Raw genomic sequence first — 16568 nt, 5'->3', positions numbered from 1 at the left:
TCAGAAGCAACCAATAGCACAGCTATATACAAGATACTGGGTACTGTACAACAAACCCTAACAAAAGGACTTTTCAAAGTTAACCCAATTACCAAATAATGTGATGATAACAATAAATATCCATTGTCTTTTTGAACCCTAAGACAGCAGGAACCTCACATTTCCACTATAGAGCCTATATTTCCCCCAGTCCTGGAACCTTAGGGTAGGGCCCACTTTCCCACATGCCTCTCTCAGTTCATATCAAACAATATTGCACCTGCTGATCGCAACCTAATCAACACAATGAGTGCCACCTCAACATGCTTCCGCTCAGACTGTGTCCAGAGACTTCACGTGTGGAATGACAACCCTTCAGCTTCATTACTCGGGTGAGACTTTTCCTTTCATAATATTCTCTAATTCCATCCCAGGTGGTTCAATTTCTAACAATGTCCCAAAACCTAGATATAGACCAGGTTCTGTGAGAGAGAGCATATGTTCACACCTATCGATAAACTAGTGCAAAATATATACCTGAAAGTAGAAGTACACTAGAGTTTGCAGTGAGTACCCCCCTAACACTTCCTCTCCACTATTCCAAGCTTTGGGTCAATGATTGCTCAACAATTTGTTTGGCTTTGTATTTTAACTCTCTTTTCAGTCACCAGGTTCCAGATGCCATCAGGATGCTGGCCAGGCTTCCCTGGACTGAAGACCCCACCAATGTGTTCTGGACCTCTGCTTCCCCAGAGACCCACCCTACTAGGGAAAGAGAGAGGCAGACTGGGAATATGGACCAACCAGACAATGTCCATGTTCAGCGGGGAAGCAATTACAGAAGCCAGACCTTCCACCTTCTGCAACCCACAACGACCCTGGGTCCATGCTCCCAGAGGGATAGAGAGTGGGAAAGCTATCAGGGGAGGGGGTGGGATATGGAGATTGGGTGGTGGGAATTGTGTGGAGTTGTACTCCTCCTACCCTATGGTTTTGTTAATTAATCCTTTCTTAAATAAAAATAAATTAAAAAAAAAAGGATGACAGAGGACCTAGTGGGGGTTGTATTGTTATATGGAATACTGGGAAATGTTATGCATGTACAAATAATTGTATTTACTGTTGAATGTGAAACATTAATTCTCCAATAAAGATATTTAAAAAAGAATTTCCAGAAATTGTAGAGAAAGAAAAAAATCATTGTAGATGCTGTATTATTTCTAAGTAGGAATAGTTTCTTTGACTTACACATATAGAATTTCATCACAGACAAACAAAAATAGTGACTGAGAAATGGTAAAAGAGGAGTGGGACATACCAACTTGAATAATTTTCCCCCCTAGGGTCCTCACAGCAAGATATTCTGCACATATCCTGACTGCAAAAAGACCCTGGAAAACTGCCCTGAGACAGAATTACAGGAAGTAAGCTAGACTTGGAAGCACAGGTCATTTACTCCTTTCCTCTTCCAAAATTTCCTAAAATTAAAAAGAGGATTTTTTTTCCTTGAATATAGAGAAGTAACTGATATCTGTGTGTGACTTACAGAAAGCACAGTCATTAACCTAGGCATATCATTTGTGAGAACAAGGGATACAGAAAGTATGTGACATATGCCAGAACAAAATCAGAAATAGAAAGTGCCTCCTATTTTTTAGAGGATAAACATTTTAGTTATATGATATTCCTAAATTAATATTAAAATTAGAAAAAAAATTAGAAGAAAAATAATATGATATTTTAATAGCAATCATTTGACCCAACATTCTGTAAGTCACTACTGGAAATTAAAAAAAAAAAAAAAAAACATTATCACTGTTCTCAAAATGCTCTCAATTTTTAGAAGCAGTAAATGAACTTACAATTTTTTTTTAATTAGGTGTATAAATATTAGGGATCTACTCTCTTCCCTGATCCTGGTCCTTTTTCTGGTCCTTTTCCCAACCATGACATCATCTCCCTAGACAATGACTTGGATCCACTGGCATATCAGATTTCAGGCTCAGGGGCAAAAAGAAAAAGGAAAAAAAAAATCTAGTATAGCCACAGACCCTTTGGAATTTAACTAAAATATGGCTACTAGCTATCTACAAAACGGAGGACCCCCCAACTCTTCATCTGCACTATTACTATTACAGCCCTTAGGTCCATGATTGGTCAACAATTTTGGCTTTCTATGTTAACTCTCTTGTCAACCACCAAGTTCCAGATGCTAGCAGGATGCCAACTAGACTTCCCTGGACAGACAACCCCACCAATATGTCCTAGAGCTCCACTTCCCTAGAGGCCTTCCACACTAGGGAAAGAGAGAGAGAGGCTGGGAATATGGATCAACTTGTCAATGTCCATGTTCAGCAGGGAAGCACTTACAGAAGCCAGACCTTCAACCTTCTACATTCCACAATGACCTTGGGTCCACCATCCCAGAGGGTTAAAGAATAGGAAAGCTATCAGGGGAGGGGATGGGATACAAAGTTCTGGTGGTGGGAATTGTGCAAAGCTGTATCCCTCTTATCCTATGTTTTTGTCAATGTTTCCTTTTTATAAATAAAATATTTTTTAAAATTAGGTGCAAAATATTACAAGAAATTCAAATAGGATAGATGATCAATTTCTGTCTCTATTCACAATAAATAAAAATAAATGTTAAAAAAGAATGCGATTCTGTCAATAGTTTCTTGTACTAAATGAATACATTTCTAAAAACTATTTGTCTTTTTTTTTTATGACTGAAAACATAAAGCTCTGAATTTCTAATTACTACGTATGTAAGTAAAACCAACCAGAGAAATCTAGAAGACCAGGAAAAATCTTGGTGGCCCTATGCTTATTGGGTGCCTGATTTCTTAGCAAGAGCCTTCAGGGTCAGGAAGTACTTATAACTGACTCCTTAGAGAGGAAGTTCATGAAGTAGTCTTTTTCACTTATTAGGAGTTCTCATCCTTAGAAGGCCTGAAAGTGGTAGGAGACACTCATTACACTCATTCAGGAATGTTACCAAGCTGGATGAAATAAATTAGGGTGTCTTAATTATTTTGAAGTATGATATATGAATCAAAGAAATGGACATTAGACCAGACACTATCAAACACAAAGAATATAATAACATTGGAAGAACACTTTTATGATATATGTTTTCAAAGACTCAAGTCCAACAACAAGAAAAATGAAAAGAAAATAAATCAATGGGACTACATCAAACTGAACAGCTTCTGCACAGCAAAGGAAAACCATCAACAAAACAAAAAGATACTCTATAGAATGATATGTCTTTATATGATATATATCAGTAAAGGGCTAGTAACCAAAATAATGAACAACCATGTTAGTAATGGAAAGAGCACATTGACATAATCTTCACCATTAGAAAGTATTCCAATTCACTGATTATATACAAAGATACAATGAGATATTATTCATACCTGTGAGAATGCCATACATTAGAAAGGACAAAAATGGGTGTCACACATGGTTTATTGCACATGTTATCATGAACAAGGACCCAGGTTCAATGCCCCAGCCTCTACTTTAAGAAGGGAAGCTTCCTGAGGAATGTAGCAATTCTGTGGTTCTCTCTCTTTCCCTCTCTCTCTCTCTCTTTCTCTCTCTTTCCCAGATTCCTCTCAATTTCTCTTTGTCCTATCAATAAAATTAAAAATAGGGAAAAAAATGCCTGCTAGGAGCAGTGGATTCCTCATGTAGACACTAAGGCCCAGTGATGACCCTGGTATAAATGAAGGAAGGAAGGAAGGAAGGAAGGAAGGAAGGAAGGAAGGAAGGAAGGAAGGAAGGAAGGGAGACATATATAGAAACAACAAATATTGGTCAGGATGTATGGAAAAAGGAACTCTTTTACACACCTGGTGGGAATGTACATTTTTCCAACTCTTGTGGAAAACAGTCTAAAGATTTTTCAGAAAACTGAAAATGGATACTGCAATGTCTGGCCTGGGGATTTACCCAAAGGAAAGTAAAACAACTATCCTAAGAGATACATTTACACCTATGTTCATAAAAGCACAATTTGCAATAGCCCAAACTTGGAAGCAGTATAGATTTACAATGTCAGATGAGTGGCTAAGAAAGTTGTGATAACATATACACAATGGAATGCTATTCGACTATTAAAAATGATGAAGTAACTATCCTTCACCTCATTGTGATGGAACTTAAAGAAATAATGTTAATGAGATAAACCAAAAAGAAAGAAAGAAGGAAAGAAAGAAAGAAAAAAGAAAGAGAAAGAGAAAGAGAAAGAGAAAGAGAAAGAGAAAGAGAAAGAGAAAGAGAAAGAGAAAGGAAGAAAAACAAATACCAGTTAAACTTAAGTGAAACTTAAGAGACAAAGACAGAAAGGGAAAACAGAAAGTGAAACGTGGACTGTGTGTGGTATGTTTCACCAAAGCAAAAGACTCATAGAAAGGAATGAGAAGAGGGGTGGTAAAGAGGGCCTTGGGGTCTTTGAGCATGATGATAAGAAAGGAGCTAACTTGGAGATGAGTGTTCTGCAAACATCTGTCACAGGATGATTTGAGGAATTGAACCCATGTGCCAATGACTGTGCTGTAACTCATCAGTGATCCCCCTCTCAATAAAATAGGCAAAAAGTAAAAAAATGAGGACCTACTCATAAAAAGTACATATATTCCAGCTTTCTCTCTCTCCCCTTTTTTAATTTGATGACTTTTTTCTCACAGAGACATTCTAAAAGAGAGGATTGGGATTTCTGAAGTTAAATAATTAACATGGAAAATGGGGGGTGAGGAAACAGTAGATAATATATCATCCTTTTAGAGAATGACAGCATATATTAAAATATCAAAGATTCTAAAGTGTCATACTCCCTTTTTCAACCCACCATCACACAAATTGATTATCAATAACTCATAAAAAATGTCCAAAAGAGATCATTTTGAAAACAATTTTGTTCTATTTAAAAGATAAAAACAACTTTAGCTATTGTAGCAGGGGAAAATGTCATAAAAATCTAGCTTATACTTTAAACGTGACACATAAAGATGATTACAAATATATTAGAGTACATAAAGTTGGATGAGTCTCAAAGCAGCAGGTTATCTCAGAGGCCTGATCATTGTCAAAACTCTATGTTTTACAGTCCTGTCAGAAACAATCAATTCTCCCATATGTACTTATATGATACTCTTTTCTTCCGGTTAATTGTGCCATAAATAATTTCTTCTTATATGCATATCGATTACAAGGTAATGAATGCCACTTCATATTATGTGAAATACAAATCAAGACTGAGACCCCATGAGATAACTTTCTTGGCCAAACTCCCAGGCCCTGTACTTGGGATGAACTTCAATTGTGTCTCTAGGGTTAGTGAGTGCTATGTTTCTAAGTGATGATCTGTTTATTTCATGCTACATTTGTAAGCTTTCTATTCCTCAGATGTACCATTAAGCATTATATTGAAATAAATTTCAATATAATTTTAAGATGTTCAATTTATTTTACTTTTGTAAATGCTCTTTATTCAAATTTATCTCAATTTTCAATTTGTTCATACCTTATCCCTCTAGGGTGCTTTAAGGTTACTCTTTTCCTATAGGAGGCTTACTTAGGGGGGGGGGGAGAGGAATAGCAGCTAAAAATCACAGTTGACAGAGGCATATTTTCTTTTTCCCAATATTTAACATGCTGCTCCAAAGAAAATAATGACTTACTCTCAAAGAAATCAAAGGAGACTTTTCATTCACTGACTTTCTTCTTTTTTATGAAGTCATATACCTGTGCTAATTTATCTTGGATATGCTAATACAGTCTCTTCCTTCTTTAAAACAGGTATTACTTTCTCACTGAAAATTTATTTTATATAAGTGAGAAAAATATTTCCATCTGAAAGATAATATCTTTAAGATTGAGTCAGCTTCCATGCTGAGAAAAAGACCAAGGAGATATAACAACTGTTGAAGTAGTGAAATGCAATATGTGAAATATTTTCAAACCTAAAGGCAGCATATAGTGAAGGAAAATGACAGGAAAAATCATATTTCCTTAGATAATTCTGAATAAATGTATCTTTATTTCAGTGCTGAAATGTTCTGTGCTTCATAATCACGCATCCCAACACTGGTGCTTAAATAAGAATAAAGACTAAAAACTAAAATTTTCAATTTTATTATTAAACTAGAACACTTTATCCTAAAATTCAAACCACATGGAACTCAAATAATTTAAATTATTTCCCGATATTTGGGGATTCCTTTTTGTTACTGAATTCTATGAACTTTTGACCTCCCTTCGACACAAAAGTATGAATTTTTTTAAAAGATTTTTTAAAATATTTATTTATTTTCCCTTTTGTTGCCCTTGTTGTTTAACATTGTTGTGGTTATTTATGTCATTGTTGTTGGATAGGACAGAGAGAAATGGAGAGAGGAGGGGAAGACAAAGAGGGGGAGAGAAAGACAGACACCTACAGACCTGCTTCACAGCCTGTGCAGCGACACCCCTGCAGGTGCGGAGCCTGAGCCAGGGGCCTGGATCTTTATATGGGTCCCTGAGCTTTGCACCACATGCACTTAACCTGCTGCGCCACCGCCGGACTCCCCAAAATGAATTTAATGAATAAAATTCACACTTCAACATCATAAAAGTCTGAATTGAATGTGTTAAAAAAAACATATTTTGGAATAGGACATGCTTTCAACCATTCTATAAAATTACACATGGTTAATAGGAGTGTTGTTAAATGAGAAGGCTTTTTTTTTTTCATTGCCAGCCAGGGTTATCACTGAGGTTCAGTGCCCATACTGCAAATCTACCACTTATGGCAGCCATTTCTTTCTTTCTTTCTTTCTTTCTTTCTTTCTTTCTTTCTTTCTTTCTTTCTTTCTTTCTTTCTTTCTTTCTTTCTCCTATTTTATTTGTTAGGACAGGGAGAAATTGAGAGGGGTGGGGGAAGTAGAGAGAGAGAAAGAGAGATACATTCATACCAGCTTCAGCTCTCAGAAAGCAGACCCCTGCAGGTGGGGAGTAGGGGTTGCAACCAAGGTCCTTGTTGTGCATGGTTCAACTAGATAGGGCACACCAAGCCCCCTGAGAAGGCATTTTTTAATTACAGAATAAGTCTGGACCACTTTCCCCACTCCCCCTTCAGATATATATAGAGACACTACAGCACTAGAACTCTAGAACCCCCCATTTGCTGTTAGAAGTAGAACTTGGAACAATTATATACCACCAAGCAAGAGAACCAAGAAGTAAAGGACAAGTTTCTAGATACATACAAACTTCTGAAATTAAACAAAGAGGAACTAGAAACTATGAACAGGCTAATCACAGCCAAAAAACTTGAAACAGCTATTAACAGCCTTTCCAGCTTTAAAAGTCCAGGACTGGATGGTTTTACAGATGAATACTACAGAACATTCAAGAAAAAGTTAATACCACTAATTTTGAAAATCTTCCAAAAGATTGAGGACATAGGAATACTCCTTTCCAGCTTCTATGAAACTAGCATCACTCTGACACCAAAATCATACAGGGATAAAACAAAAAAAGAAAAAGAAAACTACAGACCAATACTTCTGATGAACTGATGAATATACATGCTAATATATCAAACAAAATCCTAACCAATCATATACAACAGTATATTAAAAATACTATTCATCGTGACCAAGTGCAGTTGATCTCAGGGATGCAAAGTTGGTTTAATATACATAAATCAATCAACGTGATCCACTATATCAATAAAATTGAGACCAAAAACCACATGATTATGTCAACAGATGCAGAGAAAGTCTTTGACAAGATCCTACAACCCTATATGATCAAAACACCAAAAAAAAAAAAAAAAAGGAATAGATGGAAAATTCCTCAAGATAGCAGAGTCCATATATAGCAAATCTACAGTAAACATCATACTCAATGGTGAAAAACTGAAAGCATTTCCCCTTAGATCAGGTATTAGACAAGGCTGCCCACTAGCACCAGTACTATTCAACACAATGTTGGAAGTTCTTGCCATAGCATTCAGGCAGGAACAAGGAATTAAAGGGATACAGATTAGAAGAGAAGGTAAACTCTCACTATTTTCAGCTGGCATGATAATATACATAAGAAAACCTAAAGAATCCAGCAGGAAGCTCTTAGAAGTTATTAGGCAATACAGTAAGGCGTCAGGCTACAAAATTAACATATAAAAGTCAGTGGCACTCCTCTATGCAAACACTAAAGTAGCAGAAAAAGAAATCCAGAGATCAATCCTTTTTACTATAGCAAGAAAAACAATAAAGTATCTAAGAATAAACCTAACCAAAGAAGTGAAAAACTTGCATACTGAAAATTATGAGTCACTATTCAAGGAAATAGAAAAAAAAAAAAAACACAAAGAAGTAGAAAGACATTTCATGTTCAAAGACTGGAAGAATTAACACCATCAAAATAAATATGGTAACCAGAGCCATATACAAATATAATGCAATTCTCATCAAGGTTTTTTTTTTTTTGCATAGAGGAGTGCCACTGACTTTTGTATGTTAATTTTGTAGCCTGACACCTTACTGTATTGCCTAATAACTTCTAAGAGCTTCCTGCTGGATTCTTTAGGTTTTCTTATGTATAATATCATGCCAGCTGAAAATAGTGAGAGTTTGACTTCTTCTCTTCTAATCTATATCCTTTAGTTCCTTGTTCCTGACACCTAGTTTTTTTGCTTTTTATAAATATTTATTTATTTATTCCCTTACGTTGCCCTTGTTTTATTGTTGTAGTTATTATTGTTGTTGTTGTTGATTTTGTTGTTATTGGATAAGACAAACAGAAATGGAGAGAAGAGTGGAAGACAGAGAGGTGGAGAAAAAGATAGATACCAGCAGACCTGCTTCACTGCTTGTGAAGCAACTCCCCTGCAGATGGGGAACTGGGGGCTCCAACCAGGAACCTTACTCCTGTCCTTGCGCTTTACACCATGCGCACTTAACCCGCTGCACTACTGCCTGACTTCTACCAGCTAATGTGTTTGTTTGTTTTTTTAGTTTTTTTTTAAATCTTTATTTTTTGGATAGAGACAGCCAGAAATTGAGAAGAAGGGGGAGATAGGGAGACAGAGAGACACCTGCAGCCCTGCTTCACCACTTGTGAAGCTTTCCCACTACAGGTGGGGCCTGGGGCCTTGAACCTGGGTCCTTGTGCACTGTAACATGTGCGCTCAACCAGGTGAGCCACCACCTGGACCCCCACCTGTTAGGCCCTAAACAGGGTCCAACAGTCCGGCCTAGACCTCCCAAGAACCACACAGTCAACCAGGCTGATGTAAAAGCAAGAGGTTTTATTGCAAGCGCTTGGGTTCCTCAGCACTCTGGGGAGGGAGGAACCCCGAGTAGCAGTTACAGGCTTGTTTTAAACTCTCAAACCACAGGACGGGGGGGGGGGGGGGGGGGGGGGGGGGGGGGGGGGGGCGGGGATTGTTTTTCAACTTTCCTGATTCATTGGTCTAGGGGCAGTACAACCGTTATTAGCCAAACCCTGGGTGGGGGACCCTCTGCGGTTTGTTCTTCCTCATACTTCTGGGGCCACCTGGCTCATGTTCTCGGAATTTATTCTCTTTCTGGTACATGGTGCAAAGTCCCCACATCCTGATTCCGGGGTTGTAAGGTCAGTTTCCCATACTAGAAAAGTCAGGGTTGAATCTCTCATTTCCCCCTTTTCTTGGGAGTCCCTTAATCTTAAGGGTCATAGGGGGCCTCGGCTTTGGGGATGACCTGATAGCGTTGAGTCAACACCATCGCCTGGTCAATGTTTAACTTGTCTTTTATAAAGCTCATTTAGCCGGTTTAAGATGCAAGGACCAAAAGTTAATAACAGAAGCAGAATTACCAGCGGTCCCATGACAGTGGACACTAGGATAGTGAACCAGGGGGATCTGTTATACCAACCTTCAAACCATCATTTTTGGGATTCTCTTTCTTTTTGCTGCTTGTCTAGCCTTTCCCTGAGCTTGGTCATGGAATCACGGACCACCCCGGAGTGGTCCGCATAGAAACAGCATTGTTCCTCCAGGGCTGCACACAACCAACCCTCTTTCTTTTAAAAAAAACCAAATCTAAGCCCCTCCTATTCTGGAGGACCACTTCGGACAGAGAAGTCAGAGATTTTTCTAAATTTGTAATGGACTGTTCGAGGGCCCACAGATCCTTGTCTATGGCTGCTCGTAATTGTGAGAAGCCATTCTGACTTTGGACGACAGCTGCCGTTCCTGTTCCTATCCTGCCGCCACCCCTACCCCGAGAAGGGCGGCAAGCGTTATAGACGCAAGCGCTCTTTTGATGCGCGGGGTCCGCTCTTCTATGGCTTCTTCCAGGCTACCCCCTGCGTAATAATAGAGGCAGGGAACCAGGCGGACCAGGACGCAAAAATGACTGGTCTGATTAAAAGCTGAGGTCAAGCCGGTGTTACAAGCCCACCACAGGTCGGGAGCCGGTATAAGATAAGTACCGGACCCCACGGGGGATTGCGTCTGGTTACAGAGTTGTCTGAATTTGTCGGGGGGGGGGGGGGGGGGGGGGGCTTCCTATACAGACTCCCTGTCCTGATACTTCAGTCAGGGTGAATTTGTTTTGACTTCCCCAATTACATTGTGTATGAGTAGAGGAGTTAGTAAAGTTCCCCGAGGAGGCAATCCCCTCATAGTAGGGAGGGTTGTTGGCTAGGCAGAGCCAGCAAGATCTTGTAACATTAGGGTCGGTAGAATTTAGGAGGGTGTAGGCCCTCAGGACCAGGTTGTAAAGTCTCTGCCCGGTAGTGGGGACCTGGGTAGTTTCAGCTGTGGTAGGGAGCACAGGGGTCCCTGTATTTGGTGAGGGAGAGATGGGGTTTCTGTCCGAAGGGGGAGGAGGTCTAGGAGCACTTGGTCCTTGCTCAGCTAGGACAGGGTTGGGGCCCACCACTACTGAGGTTGGGGTGTCTACCTGTAATTTGACACTGAAGATTATCCCTTTGTCATACCCAGACTGATAAAGGCGCAGTCCCCACATCTTTCCCGAGGTCCAATCGCTAGCCCGCCTTCCAGATTGAGTAAAGCTAATGTTTAGGGGGCTGCATAGCCCAGAAGTGCAGCAGTCCCGCCTAGAGGTGGTGTTCCAGCGCACCTCAACCAGATCCCGTGAGGGAGGGACTATCTGATAGCCTGTCCGGGTGGTTTCACAGCCCCATTCTCCACAAAAAAAAAGTCTCGGGGCCCCCGCATCGTCTGGCTGTCTTTAGTGAGTGGCCATCACAGGGACAAACATAAAATTGGGTCTCATGTAGCCTCTTTCTGGCCGTGGGGAAACTGCAGCCGGGGTCTGCATCGGGACCTCTCTGAGCACCATAGACTTTCTGGGTGTTTGGGGGGGGGGGGCATGACCCGGCTGGCCTCTGACGAGGTCAGATCTGGGATATCCCAGCTATCTAGGGACACTGCCAAAGAGCAAAAATCAGGATATAAGGTGGGCTACCAAGTGTTCGGGGTGGCGATTTGGGTGTCACTCCAGACCATATCTCCAGTCTAGGAGATCACCATCCAGGTTAGCTTAAGGGGGGGCATGAGGATTTGAGGAAGCGTGGGGATTTAACATAAGCAAACAGAGAGATAGAAGTATTAAGAGTTTTTGGCCAGTCTTATCTCTAAGGAATTTTGAGTGCGGTGCAGTTTCTATGGCGCCGGCTCTTCAGTCCTGGAGGTCGCGGAATCCTTCGGGATACTGGCTGCCTTAGCGTGGGAGGCGTGTATCCAGACTGCGACACCGTCTACTTTGAGAGCAGCGGGGATGGTCAGGATCACCGTAAAGGGTCCCTTCCAGCGTGGTTCAAGGTCCTGGGCATGATGCCGGTGCACATACACGGAGTCCTCGATCCGGAAAGGATGGCGCCCCTCCTTATGTCTCGGCTGGTATACAGCAGCCAGTGGGGCCCACACTTGAGTCTGGGCTGCTTGCAGACCTTTCAGGCGAGCCTGCAAATCTGTTTTAGAAGCAGAGGGCTGGTAAGGGGTGTATAAGGTCATACGGGGTGAGTCCATCTTTGGAAGGGGTATTCTGGGCCCGGAATGGGGCCAGAGGTAGGAGTCATGTCCAGTCTCTAACGCCGGTCCCCAAGGCCAATTTGGTAAGGGTCTCTTTTATTGTTCTATTTATTCTTTCTTCCTGACCTGAGCCTTGGGGTCTATATGCACAACGTAATTTCTAATCAATCCCCAATGCCTTGGCCAGCCCCTGACTTACCTGAGAGACGAAGGCGGGACCATTATCTGAGCCTATTACCTTAGGCAGCCCGAGCTGGGGACAAATGTCTTCAAGAATCTTTTTAGCCACCACCTGTGCTGTTTCTTGCCGGGTAGGGTAAGCCTCCACCCATCCTGAAAAAGTGTCTATAAAAAACTTCGTGAAGGGTACTGCTCCCGTCCATATACCATGTGTGGTCCGCTGTCCTCATTGCCTGGTCTAGCAAGTCCTCACGTGTTCTGTGGAACTCGGCCAGGATCTGACGGCAGTCATGGTTGACCCGGCCGGCGTTGTCAGGGACCGGGAGAAGGGTAGCTGGGTCGAGGGCCACCACGTTACCAAAGGTGATGCAGTCAGGGTTCAACAGGAGAGACTGATAGTGAGTGATCCGGGCGTTGGAAATCTACCGATCAGGTGGCTACCGGACCACGGTTTCCAGGGCATGTGGCGCCACAATGGTCAGAGGTTGCCTCAGAGTTATCTTATCATAGTCTTTGATTAGAAGTGCCACAGCGGCCACCATCCGTAAACATGGGGGCCAGCCAGCCGTCACGGGATCTAGTCTCTCAGAGAGGCAGGCTCCGGGTCTTCTCTGGGGTCCCAACTTTTGTGTGAAAGCCGCTTTGGGGTCTTCTCTTTGCAACAGGCACACTGGTCCTTCTCTACCTGAGGTCGCCTTCGGTCTCCCTCCTCTCTTTTTAGACTTTACTGGCTCTAGAACTATGGCGGCCAAGATTTTGCTTAAATAACATTTATGTCTGTATGCTCTGGGGCCCCCGGGTCGTATGGCATATACATCCGGTACCCATCGAGCAGACGCTCTAAGAACCCTGCGGTAGTTTCATCTCCTTCCTAAGATAACAGCTATAGCTGTTATCTTAGCCAAATTAGTGGGCCTTCTATCAGCCCCCTTGTGACCCGCCAGTAGGGCCCAGCGATAGACCTGGAGATGCTCCCTACCGGCATTGGTGTCAAAGTCCCAGTTTGGTCAGACAAGTGGAAAGGCTGCATCGATCTCGTTTGGTAGTTGGGTGGATCTACCGTCTGCTCCCGGGACATTCTTGCGGGCTTCCAGGAGCACACCCATCTCCTCGATGGTAAGGAGGACCTGTAAGAGTCGCTGGCAATTATCTCAAGTGGGTTGATGGGTGAGGAGGATAGACTCTATCAAGGTGGTCAGGGCTTGAGGGTCCTGAGACCGCAGTCGAGGGGGAGAGAGACTTCAGGGATGGCTGGGGATCAAGACGGGGAGGACTGCCTTCCAAGGAAGACGATCCAGAGGTCTCAGAAAAAAAGAGAGCGACCCTGGAGTGAGGCAAGAGGGGGATCGGGAGCTGGGGGATACGGAGGTGGGGGGTTCAAGACAAATCTTCTTTTCTTTCTATGTGTCCGAGTCAGGGGGCTATTGCCTTGACGTCTCTCCAGTGATCTGGGGTGAGGCTTAAAGGGGTGGTTAGTTTCTGTCCCATGTCCCTCCGGTCAACGGTGACAAACGTTTAAGACACATGGAAAGACAAACGGTGACAAATGTTTAAGACACATGGAAAGACAAAAATGAACAGACAAACAGAGAGCCGTGCGGCAGAAAATCTCCGGAGAACCAGAATTACAGATTCAGATGGTGGGTCCCGGGTGGGCCACCTACAGACGGGAGGAGGGAGACCGAGTCACCTGTCAGTCCCCAGAACACCGCCGGGGCGTCCCCCAGGGTTGAGGAGGGGATATTAGGCACGTCTGCCCTATCACCCTTTCCTCGTACTAATTTACCTGCACAGGTCATATTTCAGGAGGGGGAGACGACATGCAGACACCGTCGAAATCAGGTCCGGACCTACCTCCAGCCGGGTGAGTGAGTGGATGGGGGGGGTCTATCCCGGACGAGCCCCCAAATGATAGGCCCTAAACAGGGTCCAACAGTCCGGCCTAGACCTCCCAAGAACCACACAGTCAACCAGGCTGATGTAAAAGCAAGAGGTTTTATTGCAAGCGCTTGGGTTCCTCAGCACTCCGGGGAGGGAGGAACCCCGAGTAGCAGTTACAGGCTTGTTTTAAACTCTCAAACCACAGGACGGGGGGGGGGGGGGGGGGGGATTGTTTTTCAACTTTCCTGATTCGTTGGTCTAGGGGCAGTACAACCGTTATTGGCCAAACCCTGGGTGACCCTCTGCGGTTTGTTCTTCCTCATACTTCTGGGGCCACCTGGCTCATGTTCTCGGAATTTATTCTCTTTCTGGTACATGGTGCAAAGTCCCCACATCCTGGTTCCGGGGTTGTAAGGTCAGTTTCCCATACTAGAAAAGTCAGGGTTGAACCTCTCACACCTAATGTTTTTAAGGAGAATTGAACAAAAGCTACAAATGTTTATCTGGAACCAGAAAAGATCTAGAATTACCAAAACTATTTTGAGAACAAAGAACAGAACTGGAAGCATCACACTCCCAGATCTCAAATTGTACTGGAGGGCCATTATAATCAAAATTTCTTGGTACTGGAACATAAATAGATAAACTGACCAGTGGAATAGATTTGAGAGCCCAGAAGTAAGCCCCACACCTATGGAAATCTGATCTTTGACAAAGATATCCAGACTATTAAATGGGGAAAGGAGAGTCTCTTCAACAAATAGTGTTGGAAAAATTGGGTTGAAATATGCAGAAGAATGAAATGAACCACTATATATATTTCACCAGACACAAAAGCTTCCCCTCTGTAGGTGGGGCAAGGGAGTTGAATCCAGGTCCTCACACATGGTAATGTGTGCACTCTACCAGATGTACCCAGCCCAACTATTGAGGTTTTTACTTTTGTTTTTTTTTCTTTTTGGAATTCAGATGCCAGGTAAATCGGGACATTTGCAATTTGTGTTCCATACAATTTCCAAAGATGTTTCAAAGTTATCAGCAATAAAATAGTATTATTTTGTCTAACATTAATATTATGCTAAAATGTATCTTAATAATATGTTAGTGGATATGAAGTTTTTATTCTATCTGCCTCTTTTTAGAGATGCTTAAAAAGGAATAGTGAAGACTCTGGAGACCATTAGTCTGGAAAATGACTTTTAGACTTTACCACAACTCTAAAAGTAATACACACACACACACACACACACACACACACACACACACACACACAGATACACACAAATAAATTAAAAGTGAAACAATTTTGTGTTTGGTAAAGAATCATCCAGAATCAGGTTTCTCAGTGCTAGTTGTATTACCACCAGAAGGAGAAAGGGGAATGAGGACTTGATAGGAGGAGAGTCTCTTCTATCCTGGAAATCCTTGTACTGGAAAATGATTTTACACTGTCCTTTATTTTATGATTATTATAGGCAGGCACAGGACTTAATGAAGGGTGGCGACTTACAGGCACCACATGCGGGTGTGGAACTACAGAAATAATGTTTTTTCAAAACACTGGTAAATAATTAAAAAACATCTGAAATTCTAAAGTTTGACATTTTTATCAAAAAATGAAAAAATAAATATTACTTTATTTTTAAAATTACTATAAAGATAATATACATCAATCTCTATTAGCATATATCAGCATGAGAACTGGCATACAGTGAGTGTCTATAAAACTTTATCTGATATGAAGTTCCACAAATATCATTAGCTTCTCTCAGCCTCTTGATCTATTCTTTCTTATCAGTAAATTGGGGAAAATAATGTAAGCTTATATATTGTTCTGTAAATTGGATTAATTAATACATAAGTAAACATTTGGCACAGTGAATGGTATGTAGTAAGCTGTCAAGAAAGTTACTTTACTGCCTGCCATGATGGAATTCAAGACATAGAAAGCAGATACCTTTTTCCAGTGCCTTTTTACTATCTACCTGTATTTAAAAAGTCACTCTGCAGTTTATCCTTAGTTTTTAATAACTGTCTTTAGTTTCCTTTCTGACATCTTGTGCCTCTGATCTCTCTGAACTGTTCCCATCAGTGTCAGTCATGTTCAATCCTAAACTGAATTATATGCTCTTAAAATATAAGGAAAAGTACAGAATATTGGAAAAACTGACTGCACAAAAAATTAAAAATCATGCTGAACCAATTTTATATACAACTTCAACACATTATTTCTGAAGAGCAAAGTATCACCTATTGGAGAATAACATCAGTACATTAGAGAAGGATTATGTGGTTCTGAATTCAAACCATAACTGAGGTGAGATCTCTAGGCAGAAAAAAGCACTTGGAGACAACATCAGTGGAGCAAGCAAGTGCAAAAGCACTCATCTATTGTTTCCAGCAGAGCCTTTTATTATTTTGGCTGATACAATTAGCTCAGACATGTGCAGTGTAGTCAGCTGAGTCATTACATGACAAGTGCAGTGTCAGAATT

Source organism: Erinaceus europaeus, chromosome 3 (genome assembly GCF_950295315.1).
Source record: "Erinaceus europaeus chromosome 3, mEriEur2.1, whole genome shotgun sequence".
NCBI classification, from domain to species: Eukaryota; Metazoa; Chordata; class Mammalia; order Eulipotyphla; family Erinaceidae; genus Erinaceus; species Erinaceus europaeus.
This window is presented reverse-complemented; position numbering follows the sequence as displayed.